This window comes from Rousettus aegyptiacus, unplaced genomic scaffold (assembly GCF_014176215.1).
Source record: "Rousettus aegyptiacus isolate mRouAeg1 unplaced genomic scaffold, mRouAeg1.p scaffold_m13_p_7, whole genome shotgun sequence".
Taxonomy (NCBI): Eukaryota; Metazoa; Chordata; class Mammalia; order Chiroptera; family Pteropodidae; genus Rousettus; species Rousettus aegyptiacus.
In genome coordinates, this window is record NW_023416310.1 from 59,210,415 (window position 1) to 59,237,550 (window position 27,136).

Below are 27,136 nucleotides of genomic sequence, written 5' to 3' on the forward strand. Positions count from 1 at the left end.
TTAATGAGCCTGTTTTTATTGATGCTACTAACAAAGTGTATTTTCTAGGTTTATGAAAATTCTAGCAATATTTCTTTCAATAAAAGCTGCAAGTAAACCTTATCTATTTTTTTTTTCCTTTCTCGCTAATGGTTTTGCTGTTTTCTCTGTAAGTCCCCTTCTTGTCCCCTGAATAGGGAGAAACTAGAAGATTCCCAGAACCTCTGTTCTCAGCAGAACCCCCGCCCCTCCCTGGCTATTCTCTTCCCTTAGAGCTAATCTCCTCCTGGGCTCATTGCTCCATGTGAGCCAGCCATGCTCACACCCACCTCCCAGCCCCGACCTGGCTTCCGAGGGCCCGTCTGGGTGTCTCCACATAGTGCTCTACCCTCTCTCATAAGTCAGGATATCCAAAATGACATCAGGACTATCCCAACTTCATAGCTCAACCCCTAGTTGAGTTCCTGGCTTCCAGGTTCTCTTCAGTCTAATTTTATACATCATTAACAGATTAATATCCCTGAAATATTTCCTTCACCCTGTCACTGATTACAGACACCTCCTGGTTCCTCATGTCCTCAAGAAGTGCTTCTCAGATTTTAATGTGCACCACTTGGGTGCCTGTGAAAATGCAGATTCTGATTCAGTAGGTCTGGAGTGGGGCCTGAGATTGTCCGGCTCTATCTAGCTCCCAGGATGGTGCCCGGGTGAGCTCCCCAACAGCTGACAACCGAAAGTGCCCCATAATCTGGCCACATCCCACCCATCCCACCTGTCTTCCACATGGCAGCACAAGACCTCTGTCTGAGTCAGACTCTTCACATCACCAGTAGCTGAGGCTCAACTGTGACTCAAGGTTTCATGTGCTATTCCTCCATTACTGTTTGGTCTTCCTGACCCAGATCAAATTCTAGTTCTCTTTGAAGACTTCTCTGACTGTCTTCTTTTCACCCCTCTGGGTGCTTGCAAAACTTTGTTCTCCGCTGCTCTTTTGCTCTTAATCACACTCTGCCTGGCATTATTTCTGTTTTCACATGTTTCTGTCTTTCCAACTAGATGCTGAGGCCCCAGGGATTGTGGCTTACTAATCTTTTACTTCTTTTGTATTTCTTTCAGCACTGAAATGGTGCTGTGCCTTTATTAGGCACTTAATACATATCTTTTATTAATTAAGGTAAAATCCCCTTACTTAAATAAAGGAAATAGAGATAAATTTTGTAACATTTATCAAATTGTATTATAATTGTCTGCTTTTGAGTAGACATCCCCACTGGGTCCTCAGGGCTGTGACCCATTTGTCCTTGGAGGCCTTGCACAGTCAGGGTCTGGCCCCATAAACGCTTGACAAATGGATGATTCATGAGTGAGCTAACTGCTCTCTTCTCGCTAGAGATGTAAGCCATCTGTCTTCAGCTATCACATCCACAAGTCATACAAATCAATAGCAACAAAAACAAGACCACGGGAAAAATGAGTAAATTCAAATGAGATCGTGGAAAGACGGAATTTTATTGTATATCTAAAATAGGCATGGTAGAGGTTGAGACTGAAAGCAGAGAGAAGAGCAGAATGAAAGAAGGGGAAACAGCAAACTAATTTGGGGCTCACCCATTCTCTTAAGCACATCAAACCAGAGGGGACCTTTGTCCTATGCACTTTTTTCTCAAAGACAGAGCCCAGTCTCTGAGATAAAGAGGGGCCATAAAAGCAGGTGCACATCCTCACCAGGTCTCTTAGAATCTAACTGAAAAGGAGCTGAATCATGACTCTCCTACAGCGTAACTAAGTTTGTACCAGGGATCTATTCAGCTTACTAATGGGGGACACCAAGGGGTGGCAAAGCTGTTTCCAAGAGCATCTGAGGAACCGGACATTGAGAGGCATTTTTTAAAAGAATGCCGAATAGTAAAACTGCTTATGGTCCTGCTGAGCAATGAAATCATTATCTTTTCTATGAGGCCAAAATCTGTCACTTACATGTAACTTCACAGTGATTGGGCACTGGCCACACAATCTGAGGCAGAACCACACCCGGGTAGCCTCCCTCAGAGAGTTAAGTCATCTAGGGCAGTCCAAGCTCATCAGAAGGGTGTGCTGCCCTTCTAGGTTGCCTCATTTCCAAGTGTTGAATAGTTTTTGAATCAGGGTTAAACTGTAGCTCAGGGTAACCCAGAGGGGTAAAGGGAACAAGCCCTCTGTGCCCGGTGAATGGAAGAAGGCGCCAGCTTGCTTCTGCAGCTAGAAAGAAAGCACCATGCTTATTAGCAGGACCCTGTGGACAGAGACACCTCACTTAGGCCAGAACACCGCCTTGTGGTGCTGCTGAGAGCATCCCCGACCCCGATTCCTGCCTGGGGGATGGAAGGGACTCCAGGAAGGCTATTACTGGACCCTCCCTCTTCAACCCCCAAAAAGCCACAGCAGGCTTTATGTGGTCCGTGTTCCCTCACAGCCCCTCATGTTCTCTGAGGCAGAGCTTCCCGTCACTGCCATAAAATGCCGCCACACGGTTTTCAAAGTTTAAACAATGAAAAGGATTTCGGCACCATTAGAAAATAAGCATTGCTTATTTCATCTTAAACCTCCTACTTTTTATTTTCTATATTTATATATATTTATAACATACATAACGTATTAGTATAATAGGTATAATAGGACATCATACATACGATGCTTACTCTTTCTTTTTTTTTTTAATTTTACTATTAGGGATGTGCAATCGAAAAAAAAAAAAACTTAAAGATCTATGCGCTAATCGATCCCATCTCAGGTGTCAGTGCATATCTGAATCACGTAGGAGTCTGATCGTGATGCAGGTTCTGATTCATTAGGTCTGGGAGGGGTGGAGACACCACACTTGTAATAGGCTCCCAGGTGATGGTGATGTAGCTGGTCTGTGGACCACACTTTGAGGAGAGAATGGGTTTCAGCTCCTGGTCTTTAGAGCGCTGCTGACCCAGAGGCCCACCTGTAGGTGGTGCACACCTGAACGCTGGGTGTGAGTGAAGTACTCACCACCCTGCCTGGCTTCAAGGATTGGCAGCTGCTGCTGCGGCTGGGCTGCTCTTGAAATTTCCATTTCTCTTGTATCTTGGGTTCAGTGTTCCTCCCAAAAGCTGGTACTTAGATAAATACCCAAGATATCATGCATTAGGTTTACACACCATGAGTGAAAATTCCCAATCTATTGCTTATTAGTTATTATTACCTTAGATAAATTACGTAGTTTCTCTGAGCCTCAGTTTCCTCATTTGTAAAGTGAGGTCAATAACAGCACCTCCCTCATACTGATCTGTGAAAGTCCAAAGATGTAGCCCACGGGCAGGGTTTGGCACAATACCCAATGAGGGTATTGTGAGGGCCTCTGGGATGCAGGACTCTGTCCAGGAATGGTTGGTCTCATAGTCAATGCTCAGTACCATGTCCATATGCTCTATCCATCCATCCTGTGTCCACACTTCATTCTCTAGGTGTCTCTCCACACGTGTGAGGGAACACAAGGCTCTGTTCTGTGAGCACGGGCTCGTCTCTGTGACTGGCTGCTGGGTAAGGGGGCTCTCTGTTTCCACAGAGCCGGATTTGACGGGTCTTAGACTTCCTAATCTCTTGGGTTTTCTGGCTTTTGTCTCTGTGAAGTAGCTGCTGTCAGTAATATCGTTACATGAAGAGGATTTTATCTTGATGTGGGCTCTCACTTTCCTTTTTAAAAAATCCACGTATGAAACCCTCAAACAAATACACGGTCTAGTTTTATCCAGCAGGTTGTGTTATCAGAAGCTTTGAGGGAAAGAGGGAAAGAAATTGGTTTATGAGGTAAAACTGAAGCAATTAAAAGATCAGACCTACCTTAAAGTTTTCTACAAAGACACACTTTCCATGCATGAACAGCACCTCGTTCATTTTAAGTTTTATTGCCACCTTGTTTTGGCAGAAAAAAATCAGGAAGTTGCTTATTGCACACAGGACTGTTATAAGTCTCTTTGATAATAAAAAAGGATGAAAGGACAAGCAAGAAACACGTAAACATTAACTTTAAAGACCTGCTCTCTCTCATGGCCTATAAGCCTTCAAACCGTATTTTCCACAGTATATTCACTGCAGCCTCGGGGAGAACATGAAGTGTTGAAGTAAAAGAAAATTCTCGCCTTTGATATTCTTAAATGTTTTTCTGGTTTTCTCTGTGAAATATGAACTCACAACTGATTCTCCTAGACCTCAAAAATACAAGATTGGCTGGTGTCCTGCTCTGCTCCCTTGCTCTTCTACCTACTTAGGCTTTGGTTATCATGTTTGTGGAGGTGTTTGTCTTATTTTGCTACTTAGCCAAGGACAATCCACATGGCTCCTGCGGTCGGCGCCCTCCATTCCAAGGAGGCCAGTCCTCCCCGCCCTGTTACCTTCGAGGGCTGGCTCCTGGATTTCCTTGAATGGAAACTTACAAATGGTAGCTCGGAAGAAGGGCAAGCATGAACCCTACTCCCTACTCCACAGGTAGAGCCGACACAGCTGGGGTGGGTGTTCCTGAAATTAGGTGGGCTCCCTTACTATTAGATTGAAGTAGAATCAATAGAACTCTTGTGACTGGTGGCCAGACTAGAGACAGTCTACTCCTCGTGGGCTCTTGGCATTGCCTTGAGGCAAGAGATCACAGGCTCCGCGTTCTGGCCCCACATTACCACACAGTGGCCCCATGAGACATCACATAATGGCACTTACTGTGAGCCATGAGGAATGTCATCCCAAAGGGCCTCAACCTGTAATGGGCCTCCGCTGCACTTCTTAAAGTTTCAAAGTGACTTACTGCCACTCTTAGCATAGTAAATCCTTCACCCACAGTCCATGTGTTCATTGTAAAGATAATCCAATTAAAATATTAATAACAGAAATAACCAAAACAGAACTCGAGCAGCTAAAAAAAATACTACATGATACATTTTTGAATGCTTGAAATTTAGTACATGAGATGGAATGGGGGCCAAAAAAGACCAGGAAAGGATTGCTTTAAAGTCAGTCTGATCAAAACACTTTGATATGCTAATGGCATAAACAACATTAGATCCAAGGATATGGTGATGTCAGATGCTTTAATTGTGCGCATTAAGAGCCCAGTTGGAAAGCAGAAGGTGTCACTCACAGATAAGGGAACTGGGCCTGAATTTATAACCTAATTTAATTAGCACAGATCTGAGGTTGTTAGTACCTGGTTTTTCCAGTTTTCAGGAAATATATCTTTGCCTGGGGGGTGAGGTGGGTACAGAAGGAAAAGTTGGAGGGAGCACGAATACAGGAAGAGATGGAGGAAGGTGGGCTGTGAGACATAAAAGGCCCCAATATTGAATTTTATCTGTGATGTGATAAAACCTCAGGCCTCCTTTTCTTCACCTACCAATAATGCACAGAGAGCCACACCTCTCCTACATCAAACATTCAATTACCATAAACCCAAGGAAGGGCAAAGGAGACTTAAAACTGTAGCCATAGCTAAATGGATAATGAAAGAAGTGCACAGTCTCCCAAAGATAAGAGGAAAATACCCAAATCCCTCTAAAGCCTGTTGGCACTCAGGAGGAGAAAACCCTTGCGGGCTAAAAGCCTTCTAAGGGTCTTCCTATGTTTGCCATTTCTTTCTCTTGGTAGAAGACCTATATCTGGGGACAACTGGGACATTTATGGTCATTAAAAGATATAACCCCCACCACCACCACCACCACACACACACACAAACACACACATTTTCCGATTTAGTGGGACAGTTTTTAAATGTTTGAGGGAATATTAAATAACAGTTTTTAGGACACATAAAATAGGTTGCATTATTGAAGATAAAGAGCCTTAGACTATTAAAAATATATTTTTAATTAAGCTTAACTTTATAGTATTTAATTAGAAATGCATGAATTATTTTTTATTATAAATGTACTGTTAAGTATGTCTTTATCATGCTACATGGTTGGTGGGATTTTTTTCAAACATGTCATGTCTGTAATTCTCTAGAGCCTCATTTGATGAGAAAAAACTAGGTTTCTTGGTAGAAGCCCACCTATGGGCTGGTGCCATCACTGAATGAGCAATGAGCTTAGCCGAACACAGACAGCATCAAAGCAGATATTTTGTAAGCTCTCATGGATTTATCTTCGACATTTTCTCCTAGAATTGGCTTGCTATTTGCTGTTCCATTTTGCTCACAGAAATCTGGTTCTTTAAATAGGAGTATCTTAGTTGTTAAAAAATTATCCTCATTTCAGTTACTGGTTACGATGTTTGTTTCCCCCCGCCCCACCACCCCAACACCACCACCACCCCAAAGGACCTGCCTTTATTATAGTTAAAATGAGAACTTTTTTTTTTCTTCACATATTTAGTGTTTCATATTCAGTTCAGGGGAAGAATGAACAGTTCGATGACTTGATTTATTTTCATCACAATTGAAAGTTGGAGGGATTGCTGTTGAGCTGTGGCAGAACACAAAAAGGACCGTGATTTGACCTAGAAGTCACATGACTAGGGGTGTACTTCCAGCTCTAGAAGAGATTCACTGGTGTGACCTCAGAAGAGTCCCAGGTATCTCTGAGCCTCAATTTTCTCAGAAGGAAAGCTCACTGCCTATCCCATAGGGAGGCTAGATGGCCCATCTAGACAAGGACGTTTTAATTATAATATTCAAGAGATGGGAGGGATCTGGAAAACCATCTTTGTCCTGTGTAATGGAGTAGCCACTAGCCCCTTGTGTCTTTACATTTAAATTGATTAAGGCTAATTAAAATGAAAAACTGAATTCTTCAGTCACACTAGCCATGTTTCGAGTGCTCAGCAGCCTCATGTAGATAGTAGCCATCCTATTGGATAGCGCTGGGCTCAGCTGCCTAATCTTATGAATTAGAAAAGTGATCCAAGGAATAAGGGAAGGACTGGCCAGCACTGAAGCTGGGGCTGGACACTCCTTGCCTTCTAGTCCATTGTTAGTCCAGAGGGTGTAGACATTTTTTCTGCCTGTTCTCACTTTCCTCCTTTTGCTTACGTCTTTTCAGAGAATGGTAGAATGACAGAAAGCAGGCGATCCTTATTTTCAGGTCGCAGGTCAGGTCCAGATGCACCCATGAGATTCTCATCCTGGGAATCACATCGGATTGGTCAGAACATCCAGAAGAGCCCTCGGTTCATTCTTCTGCTGAAATGGCAACTGGTTTTGAAGACGATAGAGTTTTATAAAATGGAATCTCTAAAAAGTCCTCTTGTAACTATTCTATATCCTGACTGTATGAAGGTCGACACTTGACTGAATAGGGTGATAGCATAGTATAATTTTGCAAGATGACACAGGATCTTTCTGTATTATTTCTCACAATGGCATGTGAATCTACGATTATCTCAAAACAAAAAAAGGTTAATTTTTTAAAGTGTCCTTTTATTATTCTTACAACTCAAATCTTTTTAAAGTTTATGTCTTTTATGGGCTTAGAAACAGACTATAAACAGCTTTTAAAAGCAAATTGAATTTTTTTCTCATATTTCTATGAACTTCAATTTTTCTAAATTTGGAGTTTCTGCAGATCTTTTTGCTTAAAGTAGCTATTTTACATTTACCCAGAATTTCAAATAAGAATATACAGCATAAAACTTCATAATGCAGTTTTCCACAACTCTAAAGCATCTCTATTGTTGGACTTGGGCACACGCTCAAGTGATCAAGGTTAGGGAGCACATGAGAGCTCAGAGCCTCTGATGTTCCTAGATACAGGACTGTGACAGAAATTGACCTCGACTGACATGCAGGGCCACAGAGGTAAGAAACAGCAACCACAGTGGCAAACCCTTCCCTTGGCATCTCTATGCCTGTCTGCAGTTATCCTAGGCCAATACTATGAGTGTTTGTAGATCTTTAACATAACCATTAAAGAGTGAGGATCTTATCATTTATGCTTTTAATTCAGTGTAACTCTACTCAGTCTCTCAGACAAAGTGACAATGCGTTGGCCTTGAGAAGTATGTGTGCTAAGGTCACGCTGACGGAGGAGCTGCGTCGTGGCTACTGGGAAGGACGTTAGCCTTGGGCGGGAACCTCTTGATTCGAGTTCCTTTTTCATCATTTATTGGTTGTGTGAACTTAGACAATTGATCTAACCTCTTTAATCTTCCATTTCTTTATCTGTGAGATAAGCACAACAAAACCCAGCTATTTCATAAGATTTTCATGAGCAGTAACTTCAGTTAATATGTGTGAAACGAAATGAGGGACCAAGTGACTTGTCAGAGTAGGCAGCACACTGTCACAGCTTCATGAAATGCTAAGAAAAGGCCTGGTGGGGATGCCCCGAAAGTATCCCACATGCTGGCCCCTGACAGACTTTATAATCCCACTTGGAACATGTTTGTAGATTTCTCTTCTGTGCTTTACGGATAGAGTAAAATTCCTCTAGGATTTTATCCAAACTCTTATATCCTGGGAGAGGATATTGGGAGAAACCACTCATGACACATCTCCCAGCTGCATTTCCCCTCGTACGTTTCCCTGAACACAGCTGGGCTTTTCTTACAAATATCAGCTTGGAAAAATAAGAGTTGGCCTGCCCATGCTTGACATAAATCCATTTCTTCTGTCTTCTTCCAGCACTGGGACCACTCATATGAAACAGTGGGCCCTGCGCAGTCAGACTGCAGAGGGTACAGCAGCAGGTCAGAAGACCTGATTCACTTCTGACTTTCTCAATGAAGCCCCCTAATCCTCGGCCACCCACCTAAGGCTGAGCTGGGCCCAGTGCCCCTTGCATGAGAATTGAGTTCATTTTGACCACAGAGCTTCAGAAAAGAAAATAACTATCACACCTTCTGCCAATGAACAGTCATTTAATAAAAGTATCTGTGGTTTTCAGAATCTTCATAACCAAAAAGGCAGTTCTGTCTTTATTCTTGCATTACAAATCATGCTCATTCTTCTCTCTGGGACTCCAAAATCTAGTTAGGGCCAACAAGAATCCCCAGAGATAGCCGTTCTGTAGACTCTACCCCATGCCAGCAAAGTAAGACAGGCACTGATGGAGGGACTACCAGGTGGCTGAGTTCTCCTGCATCCGTGGATCTTTGACTCAACAATTTTGCCACTAGGAATTTATTTATTCTAAGGGAAGAGTTTGATTGCTTTACACTATGTGATTTATGTACATTGTTACATTAAATATAATAGTGGAAGACATTGGAATAAATGACTGTCCATCCTTAGGAGATGGATTAAATTCTCATGGCTTATTCATGTGGCGAACTACTACTATGTAGCCATGTTCTAGAAGAATATTTCATGACAAATAGATGCTTATTAAATTATTAAGCAAAAAGGTTAAAAAAATCTATATGTGATATGATTCTCAATTATATATGTATATATATAATGGAAGGAAAACTATCAAAATCTCAATACTGTGGTAGGACTACAAGTGAGTTTTAGGTTTATTCTTTATACTTTTATGTATTTGAAAACTTTCTACAATTAGTATATACTGTTATATACTGTTTTCACAGTCAGAAAATGATGAAAAAATGTCAATAACTAAGGCTATTTTTCTATTTCGTGAGAGGGCGGTGTAGAAGTGTGTACTCCATGCTGGTTCTTCATGCTCCCACCCTTTCAAAAGTTCTAGAAAATACTTATATTTGATGATCTACTTTGGGGAAATTCTGATATCCACTATTTTGGAGGAGCGTAAAGGTTGGTCTTTAGAGGCGGCCACCATCAAGATCACCTTGTTAACTCAACCATTCTCCACTAAAATTTTAAGTGCAGATCACCTGTTCTCTGTCCAGTCTTCAAAGAAACTGTCAAATCAAGTCCTAAAAACACAGTTAGAATCTTTTGAAATCATCAATTGTGGCTCTCTCATTCACCAACAGAGAAACTGTAGCACAGAGAGACCTGCGATTGCTTAAGATGCCCAGGCTGAGCCAGAAGGAAAGCCCACCCTCCTCCTTCCCAGTCTGTCAGCTCTCCCTGTGAGCTGCCTTCAATCCTGGCTGCTGGCTGGGGGCACCCTTCCTCCCTCCCAATGTTCTCTCAAACTGCCAGTTGCTTCTCGGTAGTGTATTGTGAAATTGATTTAGTGGGTAAAGACTAGATTTTTTTAATGGAATGAAATACGTAGTATAGCACTGTATAACATGGACTAGAGTAGAAAATATCACATAGAAAGGGTTAAGTGTTGTTTTATAATCTATTTCAGGTAGATATGTATGTGATTATATGCATGTGTAAGTGTTTTAAAAAGAGGCTCAAGTTCCATGGTGTCAGACCTGTGGAAAAGTTAATGTTTCAAAAGACACATCTTCCTAATTTTCATACAGTGTTTTGTGCCAAGCTGTTGAATTAGTCGCAAACAGTTGGCTCTAGTCATGCAGACATACTCTGAGGCAAGCCTCAGCCTCAGTCGTTTCTGTGAAGCTGATTTCCCACCATGACTACCCATTGGCCCCAGTAGCCGTTCACTGAGCATCCAGGATGAGTTCTCAGGGTGCACTCCACATCCAGGTGCTGGCCTGGCTGGAGGCCCTAACTCCTCCCTCAGCCCAGCGACTGCCATGGGAAACTTGGTCTCTTGGAAACCATACAACTTGAATCATTTTGTCACAGCTTTTGAACATCACAGAAAAACAAAGCATTGGGGGATGCACTATTTTGGTCATGAAAAATCCAGGAGGACCCCAAAGTGGACCAGAGCATGGTGAATGCTGTGTTACAGTCCCCCTTCACCTGAGAACATGACACTTTAGCTTCTCCCAGCCAACATTGGCTCGCCCTCCCCCCATGCCCCACCTTCCTCTGCTCTTTCTCAACACTAGCTAAAAGACAGTTTTGTTTCCACGTTTTCAACTCACCTCCCGGCATCTGGCCCACTATATCCTCTGCATCACAAACACTGGGAAACTTTAATTTCCTTTCCATCTGTCTTGCTCTCTGGAAAAGCAAATTGCCAACTCCAGGTCACTTTGTATTTCATCCTCCAGGCTATGTGGGTTCCCTAATTCCAGGGCAAAGGGCTACAAGGAGCATCATTGGCCCCTCTACCAGAACTTTAACCTCGCAATGACCTCATTGGCTTCCCTGAAGCCTTTGCCTCCCCTGAATCGCCCCCACCTTCACCCTCCATATACACACTTCATCAGGCATTATTCCAACATGTTCTCATAGTCAGGAATTCATGAGAAGCCACAGAAAGCTTGATATTGACACAAATCATTCTCTGGCTTGACCATTTTCTAAACATGACGTTGAGAGCAGAATCCCATTCTCTGTGAGTGCCAATTCCAATTGCCTCAGCCACCAGCCACAGAGACCAATTCACTTTGGACTAGCCAAAGGAGGATGGTGTTTCATTAGGTGGCTGTAGCTCACAGATTCTCTCTCGAACTCTGTTATCATCCTGCCCCAAACCTAGTGTCTTTTCTCAGTCAGCCATGAGGCTGGAGAGCCCACTCTCCCTGTTGGTCTTTCTCATTGGCCTTAAGATCATAGCATCCCAAACTACCAGAGGCCTCACTCTTAGGCTTTCAGGTCCTCTGGACCTCCAAATATCTCAGAGCATTCCAGTAGACCGACATGCAGAGGCCTGAGAGCTAGATTTTGGCCACTTATCTACAGGAGTGAGTAGTCGGAGAAACAGGTACCAAATTCTCGGCTTTGCAATTTCTAAGTGAGCTGTCCTGGAGCAATACTGAGGTTGTGAGATGCCCTCCAGCTGCCCCTCCTGTCCCAAACAAGCCCTCCCCCGCTAGCCTTTTAACCTCAGCCCACCCGCTAGCCTTTTAACCTCAGCCCACTGAGTGCATTTGTCTGTTTTTATTTTACCTGCTGAAGGAAGGAATATTTCATGGTTGTTAATGAAAGTGATAGCAATCCCTGTGTATTTATCTTAGATTATGTGGTCGTTATAAGATGAAGCACGTCAAGCAACCAGTCTGCGGTTGATTTGAAAACAGACGAGTCTCAACAATGAGCTTAAGGAAAGGTGTCAGGTATAAATCTTGTCTTCAAACAGCCAGAGTGCATTCCAGACTTCAGAGACACTTCTTTGTACAAAGGTGCTTTTTTTTTTTTTTTATCCCGCCTTTCTTTTCCTTGGGCCTGGAGGAGGATGAAAGTGCAGGGGTGCATGCATTCGTTTGGTCTGATAATGAGGGCGAGGCTCACAGGCACGGTTATTTGGCAGCTTCCGCACTTCCTGTAACAGTTTTTTTTTTTTTTTTCATCCAAAGTCTGCTTAAAGACAAACATTTTTTGTTAAACTGCTGGTAGTTCATTTTCTGCAGGAACCGTGCAATTAATCTTGTTTATATTAAAGAGGCAGGTTGCCTTTGTCAGCTTTCCTGGGCTATAATTAATGAAGATCAAAAACATTACAAAGACATAATATTTAGCTTAATGCATATGAGGCTGGGCAGCAGCTGCATCAATTAGAGGAGCAAAAGAGAAAACAATATCCTTTCCTTTGGAAAAACTGGGATACACTAAAAAGGGAGGATCATGAGCATCTTCCTTCCACCAGCCTTCCTTGGTAGGCCTGGTGAAAGATGAGGTTTGGACATCAAATGGTTTGTAATGCCCCATCAATTATGCTTTAAATGCAGTTGAAGGCACCAAACATCTCTCCTCATTTAGCTGAAGTTTATCCAGGTACATGGCTGTGGATCAGAGACTTGGAATCTGAGAATTTCTTCATGGGGAAGGTGGTAAAGAAACCAGGACAGCAGGTAGAACATGATAGAAACATGTGGCCCACTGGGGGCACTAAACAAAGTCAGGGGCCACTTTATATAGAGCCCTCTGCTTGAAGGACTGTTATTAGGAAAATCCAGAGTTGATGAGAAATACTCAAATGGGTGACATCAGCTGACCTACCTGTGACTTCCTCACCTGGTGACTAAGACATTTGGCTTCCAAACGAGAGTTTAAAAGGGATCACCTTCTGCCTATAAACAAAAGAATGTGGGCTTTCATCTGTGTCATGAAGCCAGTGTAAACAGCCACCTGGGAACCCACCAGGAAATTCCACGGAGATCTAGAGTGTGAGGGCTGGAGCTGGCTGTTGATGGCAGCCAGGCCAGTTACCTCACTCATGGTTTGAGGCCTGGGGAAATTGTGGAAACTGGTGCAGAGCCATGCAGTTAGAGAATCATCACCTTTTCTGCTGGGCTTCACAAACTGTGATGCTAATTATAAAAATCCAAGATGAGGAGGAAAATACGAAATAAATTATAAACCAAAGATTTTCAGCAAATTCTGGTGATGCAAGATGGTAGCTAAGCCGGTAGAAGGAGCTGCCCACAATCCAATATCTAAAAGGTAAATGTTAACCAGTAAACCAGATAATCAGCCAAGAAACCAGAAAGTACCCACGGGACCCCAGGTACTAAGCTGCGTATAGTGTGGTGACTATGCAGGACCGACAGACCTTCTGATCTAAATGACTTGGTGCATGGCTGGCAGACAGTAGGCAGAAGACAAGAGGTGATCTGAGCGGCATCAGGAACACCACTATTTAAAAATAGACTGTGTTCTTACCCGAAACCAAAACAAAAGTCATGTCTGGGTTTTAAAGGGTGCCTCTACTGATGTCATTCTTATGTATCAAAATCTTACGTCTTAAAATCTCATGCCCTTTAACTTCATGTAATTGCGCATTTTGGAATTTATAAGAAGGGCATCATCAAACCAACATAAAGATGTTCCTTGCACAATATTTATAATATTGAAAATTGAGAACTGACCCAAGGGTCTGATACCAGCCATACAATGTACTAGTTTTGATCTATTAAAAGAATGTAATTTAAGAATAAGGCTATAGGAAAGGGAAAAGGTAAAGTACAAGTTGTATGTGCACTGCTATCCTAATTTCATTTAAAAGATATCTATGTCTGTACAAATAAAAAAAAAAAACTAAAAGAAAATGCATCAAAATGGATGGCTTATGATTTTTTATTTCCTCTATTTTTTATTTTCTAATTTTTTTATGATTGGAATAACTGAGAAACAGCTTGAATTCATTAGTACTTACTATGCACTAACACTGTTCTAAGCACTTTATACATATCATGCCACTTAATTCTTGCATTCCGAGATAGGTTCTATTAATATATCATAATTTTACTAATGGAGGCAACCAAGGCACAGAGATAATTAAATTATTTGCCTAAAAATCACATAGCTAGCCAATGTTCAAGTCAGAATTTAAACCCAGGAAATGTGACTTCAGGGTCCTGTGCTTGTAATCACAACTTATAACGCTATTATTAAAATTAGTCGTAGGTGCCTCCCTAGGGGAGATGTGCCAATCACTCACACCTGGTATGAATTTCTGTATAAAATTCTCTTCCCATGACAGCTGGCTTAATAAGGATCACTGAAAAAATGGTTAGAAGAAAGTAGTTAGAGAATTCAGAGGCCTAGTAAAACATCATATGAGGCACAGGCCTTTGAGGGACAGGCATTGACTAAGATGAAAGAGCAAAGCCTGTGTTTCACAATTTTGCCAAGAATTGGTGCAGAGCCTTTTTCTAAGCATAGTTTTCGGGAAGGTGACTGCTTAGCTTGAGTAGAGGCCTTGCCTACCCAAAGTTAGACAGGTCTCCAAACCTGGAAGAGAGAAGGCAGGTTGGCTTCGGAAAGTCTGTTGTATAATGAACCATCCAAAGAATAAACACATTCAGATGTGGGAAATTATAGCTCATATATCATAGGTCTTGATGTATAAGCATCTGCCTGGCATACCACTATCCTCCTGCTGGCTCTGGAACAGGAACCTTTTCTGAAGAGAAAAGGGTCCAGGACACAGAATTCATGATATAAAAATGCTTCCTGTGCTATCAGGGCTGCCATAACTGAAGGGAGATACCCAACCCTACAAGGAAGAGCAGACAAAGCCCTCTAAGATGTGTATTTCTTTTACAAGGGCTGAAGCCAATTAAGAGGAGGTCAGCCCAGCCAGGGCAAGAGTAATGAGGAAAGTGCAAGTGACTGTTTATTCTTTCACATTTCAACATAGTGTGACTGAAGGTAGGACAGTATATGACTTCATACTGCGTGCCACCAGGGTTCTGTGTCTATGTTTCTGCTGTGACATGCTGCCATCTGTCCTCACCTGACCTCTATTGGAGCTTTCCCTCAGCATTAAATCTCTGCTCCCATCTATTTTTTTTCTCCCCAAGACTCTCTCTGAACTGGAAATTTATGTGCAAGATGTTTGTTAGGGAGAGCTTTTGGGATCAACAAGCAAACTGCCTCAGCACTTCTCCACCCTTCCATGCGTAGTGCCAAAACCTAAAATTCTCTTCTCTGTCCCAGGTCCTTAAGACAATACCAAATACCACTTCGTTCATGAAACTATCCAAAGTATACCCAAACAGAAATGTGAATTTTCTCTTTTGATCTCTTATTCTCCCACTACTCTCAAAAAAACAAAGCAACAATCACAAGGGAAAAAAACCCTACGCTTGTGCTTCCTTATGGAAATATTCTCAGTCCTACTTTTAAGGTCATTTGTCTACTATCTAAGCCCTCCTGTAAGACTGACTATAAGAGCCTCCAGGGCTGGTCTATGTCTCACTCACCTTTGTATTCCATTTGATAACCAACAGCTCCTTGAAGGATTATGATGTTGGTTGAATTAATTGAGATATAACTATGAAATGATACAGGTAGTCAGTCCATAACTCAGATATTTGTGCTGGCAAGAGCTTTTGCTGCATATCATAGATCTAATCATGGATTGGTAAAAATGGAATAACCTTTAGAAAGGACCTAGTATAATACCTTCAGTTTACAACTGAAGAAATTGAAACCTCTTAGTGAAGTATCTTATCCAAGGCCCCACCTGGGTCCAGTGCTCTTTCCTCTAAAACCTCTATCTATGTGCTTAGATCTATATAAGATTATAAATAAGATTATAGGTAAAATTTGAAACAAAAAATTCAGATATACAGTTAAATTCTAAGACTGATAAGACTTATCTGCCTTCCATCAAGATGTACTTCATATTGAATTTCCTTCAATTCTCCTAAAGTTCACTATTTGTTAGTTAATAATCATGTAAGACTTCCTGCCTTTCTGGTTGAGTTCTTGTTATCCCTGACACAGTGCTGGCCAGAGAACAGAAATTACTAATAGTTCGGCTCTTTGTGATTATATGCTAAATTTAGAGTTTCTTTATTATTATACTGTGGTGTGGTCATTGAAACTAGATTTCGCTCACCTGGACATATGCAGAAATGGATGTTGAGATAATTCAACACATAGCTCCTATAGGGAAACTGAACTAGTATAAACTGGAGAATGGGAAAGAGGGGACTCCCTTATGATAAGAGCCTTCTGAGAAAGAGCTCCAAACTACATAGAATCCTTTTATGATGCAGAGAATCTCCCAGATTAGGTAGTTAGCAGCCTGGTGAGCAAGCACAAGAAATGGGGGTAGAGCACAGCCTGTGGTGTGTACCTTCCAGTTGCTGGAATGATGGATGGCAGATGGCTCATAGCTGAGTTCCCCAACTTAACTGCCCTTGGGTGGAGATTGCTGCCTCACTTGAGGTCGCACCCCTTCTTGGGGCCAGCCCACATCCAATGCCTGGCTGATGTGGGGTGTTAAGGCCTGCTCCCCTTGTTCCAATTCAGGACGACTTTGATGGGCACCCTGCCCCTTTGAGGTCTTTTCTGGGACTCCATTGCAGACCAAATTCTCACGCCCATAAGTGTTGATCCCAAAAGCTCTCCCTAACAAACATCTTGCACATAAATTTCCAGTTCAGAGAGATTCTTGGGGAGAAAAAAAATAGATGAGAGGAGAGATTTAATGCTGAGGGAAAGCTCTGATAGAGGTCAGGTGAGGACAGATGGCAGCATGTCACAGCAGAAACATAGACACAGAACCCTGGTGGCATGCAGTATGAAGTCATATACTGTCCTACCTTCAGTCACACTACGTTGAAATGTGAAAGAATAAACAGTCACTTGCACTTTCCTCATTACTCTTGCCCTGGCTGGGCTGACCTCCTCTTAAATGGCTTCAACTCTCGTAAAAGAAATACACATATTAGAGGGCTTTGTCTGCTCTGCCATGTAGGGCTGGATATCCACTTATGAGTGTTGTAGTCACCTCCCCAGGTAGGAAGCTCCTTCCTGTGGTCAGAAACCATGCCAAGAGTGCTGCCTCCCCACAGCACCATGGTCCAGGCAGAGCTCAGTGAATATGAACATCTAAAGAGTTAATTGGTCCAGTTTCCTGCACGCAATCTTCACAGTTCCAGAGAGAGGAGCTCTACCTACTCCTAGACACATTAACTTGTTCAAAAAACCTCAGGAAATGAGGGCACTGGCTTCAGTGAGCTCATAGAATCTTTAATTTGAAAGGGACATTATTTCGAGGTCATTTTCTAGTCACATCTGTTCTAAGGCAACATGAATATCTAGCCCATGATAAATCATGGGCTGTGTACATCCTTTCAACTGAGTCACTGTTTGGAGTTTGGGAAGAAATGAGAACATTCGTTTTCCATATGGCATACAGGGCTCAAGGGGTGGGGCGAAGGTCACCCAAGTGGGCTCTCTGGTTGGTGTGATTAGTTCCTGCAGCCCCAAACCAGTCCTTGAACCTCCAATGATTCTTTTCTATGGACAAGAGTAGTAATCTCATCATAATTGTTAGAAAAAAAATGTTTTTATGGTAAAATTAAACACTATACACTAGTTTTGAGGCTGGTTTCTGAGAAGCGATGGTGTCAGGAAGATGATGTTCATGCAGAGTAATTGGTTGTGTCATTTGATGTCATTCTGAACTGACGGGCTGCAAGGCCTTGGCCAAACATAGCTATTTGTAAGGATAGAATGGCCAGACTCACAGTGGCCAGGTTCTCTCCTCAACTAAAAGACAAAATCATCAGATATTTCATGTGTGTGTGAATATCAATGACATTGCTTTTTTTTCTTTATGATAATTATTTTGTTTTTTAAAAAAATAACCTATGCTCATAGAAAAAAAATGAAGCAATATAAAAAAAGTATGAAAAAGAAAGCAAGAAAAAATTTTCTAATTCTCGTACCCAGAAGCAATCATTACTGACATTAAGTGGACATTCCAAGTGCTTACGTGCAAGTGTACGTGTGTGTGTGTGTGTGTGTGTGTGTGTGTGTGTGTGTGTGAAGTCCTCAGAGTATCTCCAATAAAGAGTTTTGCTAGTTCTTACACTGAGGAAAGTAAAGAAATATATAGTATGTGAAAGAAATGTAGTAGAGAGTTCTACTTAAAAAAACTTATATTTTGAGAATAATTTACTTTAAGACAATTTTACCTTTTTAGAAGTATTTTTGAGATATAATTGACATAGAACATTGTTAATTTCAGATACACAATATAGTGGTTATGTATTTCTATATGTTGCAAAATGATCACCACAATAAATCAACATTTATCCCCATATATAGTTAGAAATTTTTTTCTCGTAATGAGAATTTTTAAGGTTTAATCTCTTAGCAACTTTCAAATGTAAAATACTGTATTTTTAGCCATAGTCACTATGCATCACTTCATATATTACATCCCCAGGACTTATTTAATTCACAACTGGAAGTCTGTACCCCTCCACCCATTTCACCACCCCATCTTCTCCTCTGGCATCCACAAATCTGTTTTCTGTTTCTATGAGTTCCATATGTCAGTGAGATCATACAGTATTTTTTTAAATTCCACATATAAATGATTATATAGTATTTGTCTGTCTCCATCTGACATTTCACTCAACATAATGTCCTCAAGGTCCATTCATGTTGTTGCAAATGGCAGGATTTCCTTCTTTTTATGGCCGAATGATATTCCATTGTGTATATATGCCACATTTTCTTTATCCATTCATCCACTGATAGACAAGTAGGTTGTTTCCATGTCTTAACTATTGTTAATAATGATTCAATGAACATGGGGGTGTAGCTATCTTTTTAAGTTAGTGTTTTCATTTCTTTCAGATAAATACCTAGAAGTGGAATTGCTAAGTTCTATTTTTAATTTTTTAAGGACTCTTCATACCGGTTGCCCAATTTACATTGCCGCCAATTTTACTTTTTAATTAATCTATAAAACTTTTTTAGTCTATAAAAACTTTAGTATAAAGTCTCTTTGGCCAGAGAGCCAGCTTTTTAAGGATCATTTGGTGCTTGCATTATTCCTGATATCAGTGCCTAAGAGGTTATCTTTATATGTGATTCAATTCAACAAGTTTTTACCCCTACTGTGTGGGAGGCCCTGTGCCAAAGGCAGTACCCTCGGTGAGTGTCATTCCAGGATCTGCCTCCTGTCACCATTACACAGAGCTGCCCAGCCCTGCAGGTGCCGAGATCAATTTGGAGCATGTCTAAAAGCCCACCATTAAGTGAAGGAGAAAGATGGGAAGACTTTCAAGGCCTTAGAATTTCAAAGCTGAGAATATCGGGTGGTGCCCAGATTCATTTTGTACCATGACTGCTTCTCACGGCCAGCATGTACTCTGAGAATATTTCACAGGAGCTGTGGAGGACTCCCAGGAGGAGGCGGCCTCCTAAATGGCTGATTCCTTCATGCCTGAAGGATTAATGCTCCCAGTAGCAATGCAGAGAAATAGAGTGAGAAAATGAAATGTAGACTGGTAATCATCAGGTTGGTTGACTTGTCTTTTACTTAGAGGAAGGGTCAAATGGAAGGATAGGATGGGATTGACATCCTCATATAAGTAAGATCCGTTAGGTCTGCACCCCTTGTGGTCTGACCGACCCCCTGCTGTGGTGTCCCCACCAATCCACTCTGGCTCTCACTGCAGTCACAGCTCCTTGCTTCCCCTCCACACAAAAACTGAAGCTAAGTAAGCCCCAAATCTGCTAATATGCAATAATTTGTTTACCTTGTATTCAAATCCATGCTTTACTTTCCTTCTGGAAAATCTTCCTGTCCTTGCCCTTTATCCACAATTCTCACCCCTCCTCTTCAGAACTTCCTCTAGTCATACCTGCCCAGGAGCTATTCACCGAGATCGTCTAGATTGCAGTCCCCTCCCTTGGTCTGTGCCTGCCCTTACCAGGAGGCTGAGCCTTAAACATGCCTATTCGTACAGCACAGCCGTAGTTTACACTTGCCAATTTCTCCTCTTTTAATTATACTTGCATACCCCTGGCCTGTGGCCCCCTTCTGAGAGCCCATAGGTGGTCAAGCAGGAGAGCAGCTTAGCTTGTAGAGCTTCGTGAATAAACTGAGTCACAAGACTGCACACCTGACCTAACGAGCCAGGTTCTCCAGACTTATTTTACAAAGCTCACCAGATTTGGAGGAGCCCAGCCAGGTTTGGAGACACTGGGGCACTTCACTCCCAGAGCTTGTCTCAGTCTCACAGGGCCCCAGAGGGCACACTTTGCATGTCCCTTCATGTGTGCATGAGTGTTACTTTCTGACTCTCTCCTGAGGGACTTTAAATTTTCCAAAGAAATAGTCCATTTTCATGGAGAGCTTTCCAACTAAAAAGCAAGGGTCAAAGTCTTCAGTAGGAATTGGGGGCTCACAGGACATGAGAGAAAGTGAGCATTAGGGGTCCGAAGTTCCAGCTTAATTAAGAAGATGGTGTAAGCTGGAAACCCTGGCCACTCTGTCTTTCGGAATGACATTTCTGGGTAAATTACCATTGCTTTTGCCATAAATGTAAGCCCACATTTGAGTTTCAGCAAGTCCTTTGCAGTTTTTGTATGCTACACTGCTTTAAAGCAATCAGGCTGAGCCCACAAAAACCATTTTGAAAATCCATTGCCAGTCTATGGCCGTGTCACCCTGAACATTCCTGATCTCGTCTGACCTCAGAAGCTATGCAGGGTCAGGCCGAGTTAGTACTTGGATGGGAGAGCACCTAGGAATACCAGGTACTATAGGCATAAAAAAAAAAAAATCCATTGCCATCCCCTCTCCCAGCACCTTTGGACTTCATCCTTTTTGAATCACTGATTGCCAAAAGCACAAACCTCTGACTTAAATTACACAACTATTCAGTCAAAGAGCATTATTAAAAATGTGGTCTTTTTAAAATAGCTGTCAACTACCCAAGTTGGAATACTTCCAGTTCCAATCTGGTTTCCAAAAAAAAGGTTCTATAGAGTTGGATACTTCCAGACAGGTGGTGGACATGTCATAGAAACTGAAACTAGAAGTTGTGCTTTTTTGAGTGATGACAAAAGCCCAAAGGAATGAATGCCCAAGGCCAGCCTGAAGAAAAATCTTCACAGGAAAAAAAGAGGACTAGAAGACATTATTTAAGAAAGAAACTAATTCCCAGCTAAAACAGAATCATTCTCATTCAATCAGAAAGTAACATTAAAAAGCAAAGGAGACACCAAGTCATGGGTCCTGTCCCTGTCAGCCTTCCTTGCATTGTTTCCACTAAGCAGCCTGAGCACCGAGGCACTCATGGCATGAACCCACTCTCAGATTGTGACAGGGTCCTGAGATCCTGGACATAATAACGTCTCCTTTAATGTCGTCAATGCACACATTTTCATGTCTTCCGTCTAGCCAGCTTTGGGTGCAAGCCAACTCAGGGTCAAGGAATAAAATGACCACTTATAAAGTTAAATCACTCTACGTTCCAATGAGAACTATGGCATTTTTTATTGTGGTAAAATATACATTAAAAAAACATTTACCAGTTTAACCCTTTTAAAATGAGCAGTTCTGAAGGAGAGAAAAATGGCGTAGATGATAGAGGCTCTGTTCATCCCTCTGGCAACAAAATCAAAGTTGTGATAGAAACAAGGAGCAGCAGCAAAGAAAAATCACCTGGGATCTAGATGAACAAGCCATAAAACTAGGGAGAAATCCCAGAAAGCACCCTGCTATGACGGAAGGTAGGACGGGGCGAGGACGTGGGGCGCGGTCTAAGTGGCTAAGTGAGACGGAGGCTGCGGCAGCAGCAGAAGGCTTCCTAAAGGGGCTACATCCACGAGCGGATTTTCGGGGTGACGGACCTGCTCACTCTGAGCACCAGTGGCTGTTCAGCTGCACGCGAAGGCATGAAGGGAGATATTGTCGGAGTGAGAGTTGAGACGAGACTCACTCAGTACAGAAGTGCTGGTGGTAGCCATTGTTCCCTGTTGAGCCCTCCCCATCCCAGTGTGCAGACACAGAGTAGCCATAGCTGTTACATCATCAAACTGGATAACAAAGGTCGCTCCACCAGAGGATTCTCTAAAAGCCTGCCTCCCCCAACCCGGGCCCCACCCAAGCCATATCCAGGTGTATCCTCAGTGAGTCAGGTCTTTCTTGCTGAGCAGCACCTAGACTCCAGCTGGCCTCGGTTTCTGGTGTGGCCTTTTGAGACAACTATAAGCACAGCGTCTGTGGATTGCTTGTTGAATTTTAACATGTGGCCCCAGAGGGGCACAGGCTTGGGCTAAATTTGACCTGCAGCTGAACCCTTCTCAGGACTGTGTCACTGGACACCTACTTCACAGATCCATACTAATAAGACTGGAAGACTTAGGAGTTTGGCTTAATATATAGAAACAGACATGGAAAGGCAGCCAAAATGGGAAGACAAAGAAGCAGAAACCATATAACAGAACAGAACAGAGATCCAGATATAATGGAGTCAAGTAATCTAACAGGCTCAGAGTTCAAAACACTGGTTATAAGATGCTCAGTGAACTTTTGGTAAGTGTAGAGAACTCCAACAAAGAGATAAAATTGGAAATGGAGATTATAAGAAGGAACCAGTCTGAAATGGAGAACACAACTATCTGAGATGAGAAGTATCTTAAATGGAATAAACAAAGGAATAAGCAAAGTGAATAAAGAAGAGGATCACATGCCCTACCTAGAGGACAGGAAAGCCAATCAGGACACTCCAACAGAATGGCAAGAAAAAAGAGGCCAAGACTATAAAGATGATTTAAGGAGGATACGGGACACTGTTAAAGCTCCAAATATTAGTCTGATCAGAGTAACAGAAGAAAATCAAGATATTGAAAAGCTGTTTGAAGAAATAATAATGGAAAACTTCCCTAACCTGGTGAAGGAAATGGACAAAAAAAACCAGGAAGCTCAGAGAACTCCAAAAATCAGGGAACCAAAGAGGCACACACCAAGACACATCATAATTTAAATGCTAAAGGTCAAATGCAAAGAAAAAAATTTTAAAGCAGCAAAAGAAAAACAAATAATTATATATAAGGGAACACCCATAAGACTGGCGGCTGATTTCTCAAGAGAGACTATGCAGGTCAGAAGGGCTTGGATAAAATATTCGACAGGATGAAGACCCAGGATCTACAACCAAGAATAATTTATCCAGCAAAGCTATCATTTAGAGTTAAAGGACAGATAAAAATAAACTAAAGGAATTATCACCACCAAGCCAGAATTACAGGAAATGTTGGAGAGATTTCTTTAAGAAGAAAAAACACATATCAAAAACAAGAATAAAGAATAATAACAACTACATTCCTATCAATAAGTACTTTAAATGTAAAAGAATTAAGTGCTCCAACCAAGGGAAGGAGTGGCTAAAAGGATAAGAAAACAAGAACCCTACATACGAAAAGGAAAGAGATGGAAAAAGATATTGCTTTGATGAACCTAGAAGGTATTTAAGTCAGATAGAAATATAAACATTACATGATTTTACTTATATGCCGAATTCAAGGACTAAAAAGAAAAAACTAATCAAAAACAGATCCACAAATATAGTGGACAACTGGTGATGAACAGAGGGGAGGGGGATTTGGGGGGCTGGGACAATGAAAGGAAAGGTTAAAGAAGTACAAGTTAGTAGCTGACAGATGGTCACGGGGATGGGGAGCACAGCACAATGGATGCTATTAACATTGATACATTGGCTAGGTCAGGGGAGGGAGGGAGCAATCGGGAGGATCATTTTACTAACAATATAGATGGATAACCAATATACTGTACGCTCGAAATAATTAAATTTTTTTTTTTAAATGTGCAGTTCATTGGCACTGATACTTTCACACTGTGGTGCAACCATTGCCACCATCCATCTCCAGAGCTCTACGTTATCTCCAACCAGAACTCTGTCCCCATTAAAAACTAACTCCCCATCTGTGCTCTGCTAGATTCACAAACACCACTCTCTATGAATTTCTGTCTCTATGAATGTGACCACTCTAGGGACCTGACCTAAGTGCAATCATACAATATCTGTTCATTTGTGACTGGCTTATTTGATTTAGTGTCATTTCTTCAAGACTCACCCCTGTTGTAGCCTATGTCAGAATGTCCTTCCTTTCTAAGGTCGAGTAGTCCATTGCATGCCTCTTGTTTATCTATTTGGGATCCATTGCATTTTAAAATAAACTATCTCAATTTTTTATTAGCTGTATTTTTATTTTCAAATCATTTTCAATCCTTTTTTCCTGGTATTCTTGGTGGTTGACATTAAAATACTGGCAGTCCAAATAAACTAAATTGTATTCATTCTACCCAGACCTCTAATTAGCACCCCTTAAAACTCAGAGACATTTTCCCCTTTTAAGAATTTAATATTTCTTTCTAATTAACAAGATTCTGTTGTTGTTTTTTTTTTAAGTTTCTGTTTGAAATGTTTTTTTTTTAATTTTTATTTTAATACACTCATACTCTAGTTCCAAATACTTTGGCATTATCTTAGGATTCTTGGCATGGGAATAAATGACATTTGAACTGATAGAGTAGTGAGATGCATAATGAAACACCTCATAAAGGTGTCTTTAAATGTTTTGCATTTGGATTCACTGGCATAGCTTTCCTTATTGGCCCCTGGAATAAACAGAGTGCTCTACTAGAGCAGGAGAACTTCGGGGAGTACCACGGGGGAGGGACCCAGCCACAAACACTGACTTGGTTTGGCTGATGGCTTGCGCCCGAGTACACCCTCTATTCCCTAGGCACAGAGGGTAAGACTGCCTCAGAAACAGGCAGCACTGCAGTTGCAGTCAGCTTTCTAGGATATTCCAGGGTCTGAAAGCTCCAAACTGCACTAGTTAGTGCAAACCGAAAAGTACGGTTACAATTTTCTGAAATCACCAAACCGGTAAAACATGGTGGTCCTGGAAACCCTCGCCTTTTTCTACCACAAGAAATGTCAGAGCTGTGAATGAGCAGGGACACTATGGGTGCTCTGCCCATAGGCTTCCCAGACGTCAGCCCCCTGAGGGCTGGAACCACATCTTTGGCCTGGGAGTTAAGAGCTTGGCCTCTGCACTAGGGTGTCTGGCTCCACCACTCTCCCTGACCCTGTGACCTCAGGAAGGTCCATACCCGCTGGGTGCTACAATTTCCACATCTGCACAGTGGAAAAAGTAGCAGGACCTCCCTCCTAGGCTGATGTAGCAACTGGGCTAGTGCCTGCACCTGGCAGTGCTCTAGGAAGGTGAGCTGGCTGTGCTCCCCCTGCCCCCAGCACCAAGCACAGCACGTCTTTATCAAGGTCTGCTGAGGAGCCCCCCAACAACCCAGGAGCCCCCACCCCACGCAGGCTGAAAATGACAGCCGTGGACTCCGTGTCAAAGGCAGCAGCATGGGGTCTATGGCCAACATCCTTGTAGTCATGGCCTGACTACTTTAAATTTTCTCAAAGAAAACATTCCTGCTGAACTGGGGGGTGTCTGCCCCTGTGTGGCTGGACAGCAGTTGCTTGCCCACACTCCTGAGTAACCGCAGTGCACATTCAAAACACTTCCACATAAATTCATCTCATCCTGCCCCTGAGAATAGGGCAAGTAGGGAACCCTGGGTCCCCATTTCAGACCCAAGATAACTGAGGCACAGTGAGCTGAAGTGGCTCACACAAGGCCACCAGTCTCAGGCCCTCTCTAGTCTTTGTGCGGCCATTGTGCAGATGAGAAGACAGGGCCCTGTGGTGGACACGGGCTGTACTGCCCGTGTTCAACCCATGGCTGGGGCGGGCCACGGCCTGCATAATGTCCACCCCCATCGCCACTCAGCCTGTGACCTGCTGTAGGGCACAGATCACAGCCACTAGGAGAAGAAGAGTGTTCAGCCTGTGGATTCGTCTGCCACAGCCTGGAGAGCAGACACCAGCACCCCCAGACAGACAGAGCCAAGTGCAGACTTAGGCTGCTACTCCACACATCGGCCAAGGAGAACAAACCACCGTCTTTGCTCTGAAAAGTTTGTTCAGAAACAGTAAGCTCGGAAGCAAGCTCTCACAGCCGTGGGGTAACTCTTCATGTTGTTTCTGGAGCATTCAGACTAGTTGCTACCTGTCTCACCTAGGGCAGTGCCACTACTTTCAATGTCTTTTAAAAAGGAGGGTATTCAAGACTTCAGAAGTGACCTTAGCTCCTTCTTCTTGAAGCAGGACACAGGGTGATAAATACGATGTAATTGCAGTATAATCTAGATCACATTAATGTATAATTTAACTACATGAAGAACAAATTAAGCCATGAATAAGAGTTTTTAATCTCAATCCAAATGATCCCCAAGCACTGAGGAGTATAAACTCTTCTTGGTTTTCCAACGGTTCATCAGAGTAGGTTCTTCTCAGGTGTTCTTGATAAACCTACAAGGCACATTTGCTAAATGCGCCCACTTCAAGGCTTTCCCGTTACTGTACTTGAACCTGAAAAATGAATCCTCTTTCAAACCAGTAAAACAAGACCCTGTGTTTGACAGGAAGGATCCAAATTTACACGTTACTTGCTTCAAGCTGGGACTTGAATTCAAGGAGAAAAAAAGAGCCTCTCTGAAAGGGACATTTAATGGTTATTTATAGCCTTGCATCATCTGGGTCACCTGCCTGATGAAATGCCATCTGCGCTGGGTATTTCCACATCAGTGAGACTGAGTCGGGAAAGGATGGTCTAATCCCAGGATTAAGAGCAGGGAGATCATCAACATGCTCATGAACAAACAAATAAACAAAACCCTGCCCACTAGAACTTCAAACACTAAGAAGCCTTTGTGGCTGCTGTTACTGTTCCTAGTGCCCCGCCTCTTGGAGTTCTCAGGGCATGAACTCTTCTCTTCACAGGAGTCCAAACTGCCACGGGTGTGCCTGGGATTTAAACATCCACGGAGCTGTCATGATGTTGAAAGGAGAGAGGAGATAACAGAAATCTGCTAGAACCAAATGGCTCCAGAAATCTTCAAAGGGTGTGGGG

The 27,136-nt window shown here is 42.4% G+C and overlaps 1 protein-coding gene and 1 pseudogene across 9 annotated transcripts in view; both read left to right on the forward strand.

The window, feature by feature from the left end:
• The window catches only part of EDAR (ectodysplasin A receptor), a 93,062-nt gene that overhangs the window by 16,526 nt on the left and 49,400 nt on the right, over positions 1 to 27,136 (forward strand). For 2 of the 9 annotated variants that reach the window (XM_036224663.1, XM_036224664.1), the window contains one exon: positions 27,007 to 27,128. The exons of the other annotated variants lie outside the window; for them this stretch is intronic. The gene's annotated coding sequence lies outside the window, so the exon portion shown is untranslated. The remainder of the gene's footprint in view (positions 1 to 27,006; positions 27,129 to 27,136) is intronic. 9 annotated transcript variants of the gene reach the window in all.
• On the forward strand, positions 20,772 to 20,890 carry LOC118605669 (annotated as a pseudogene).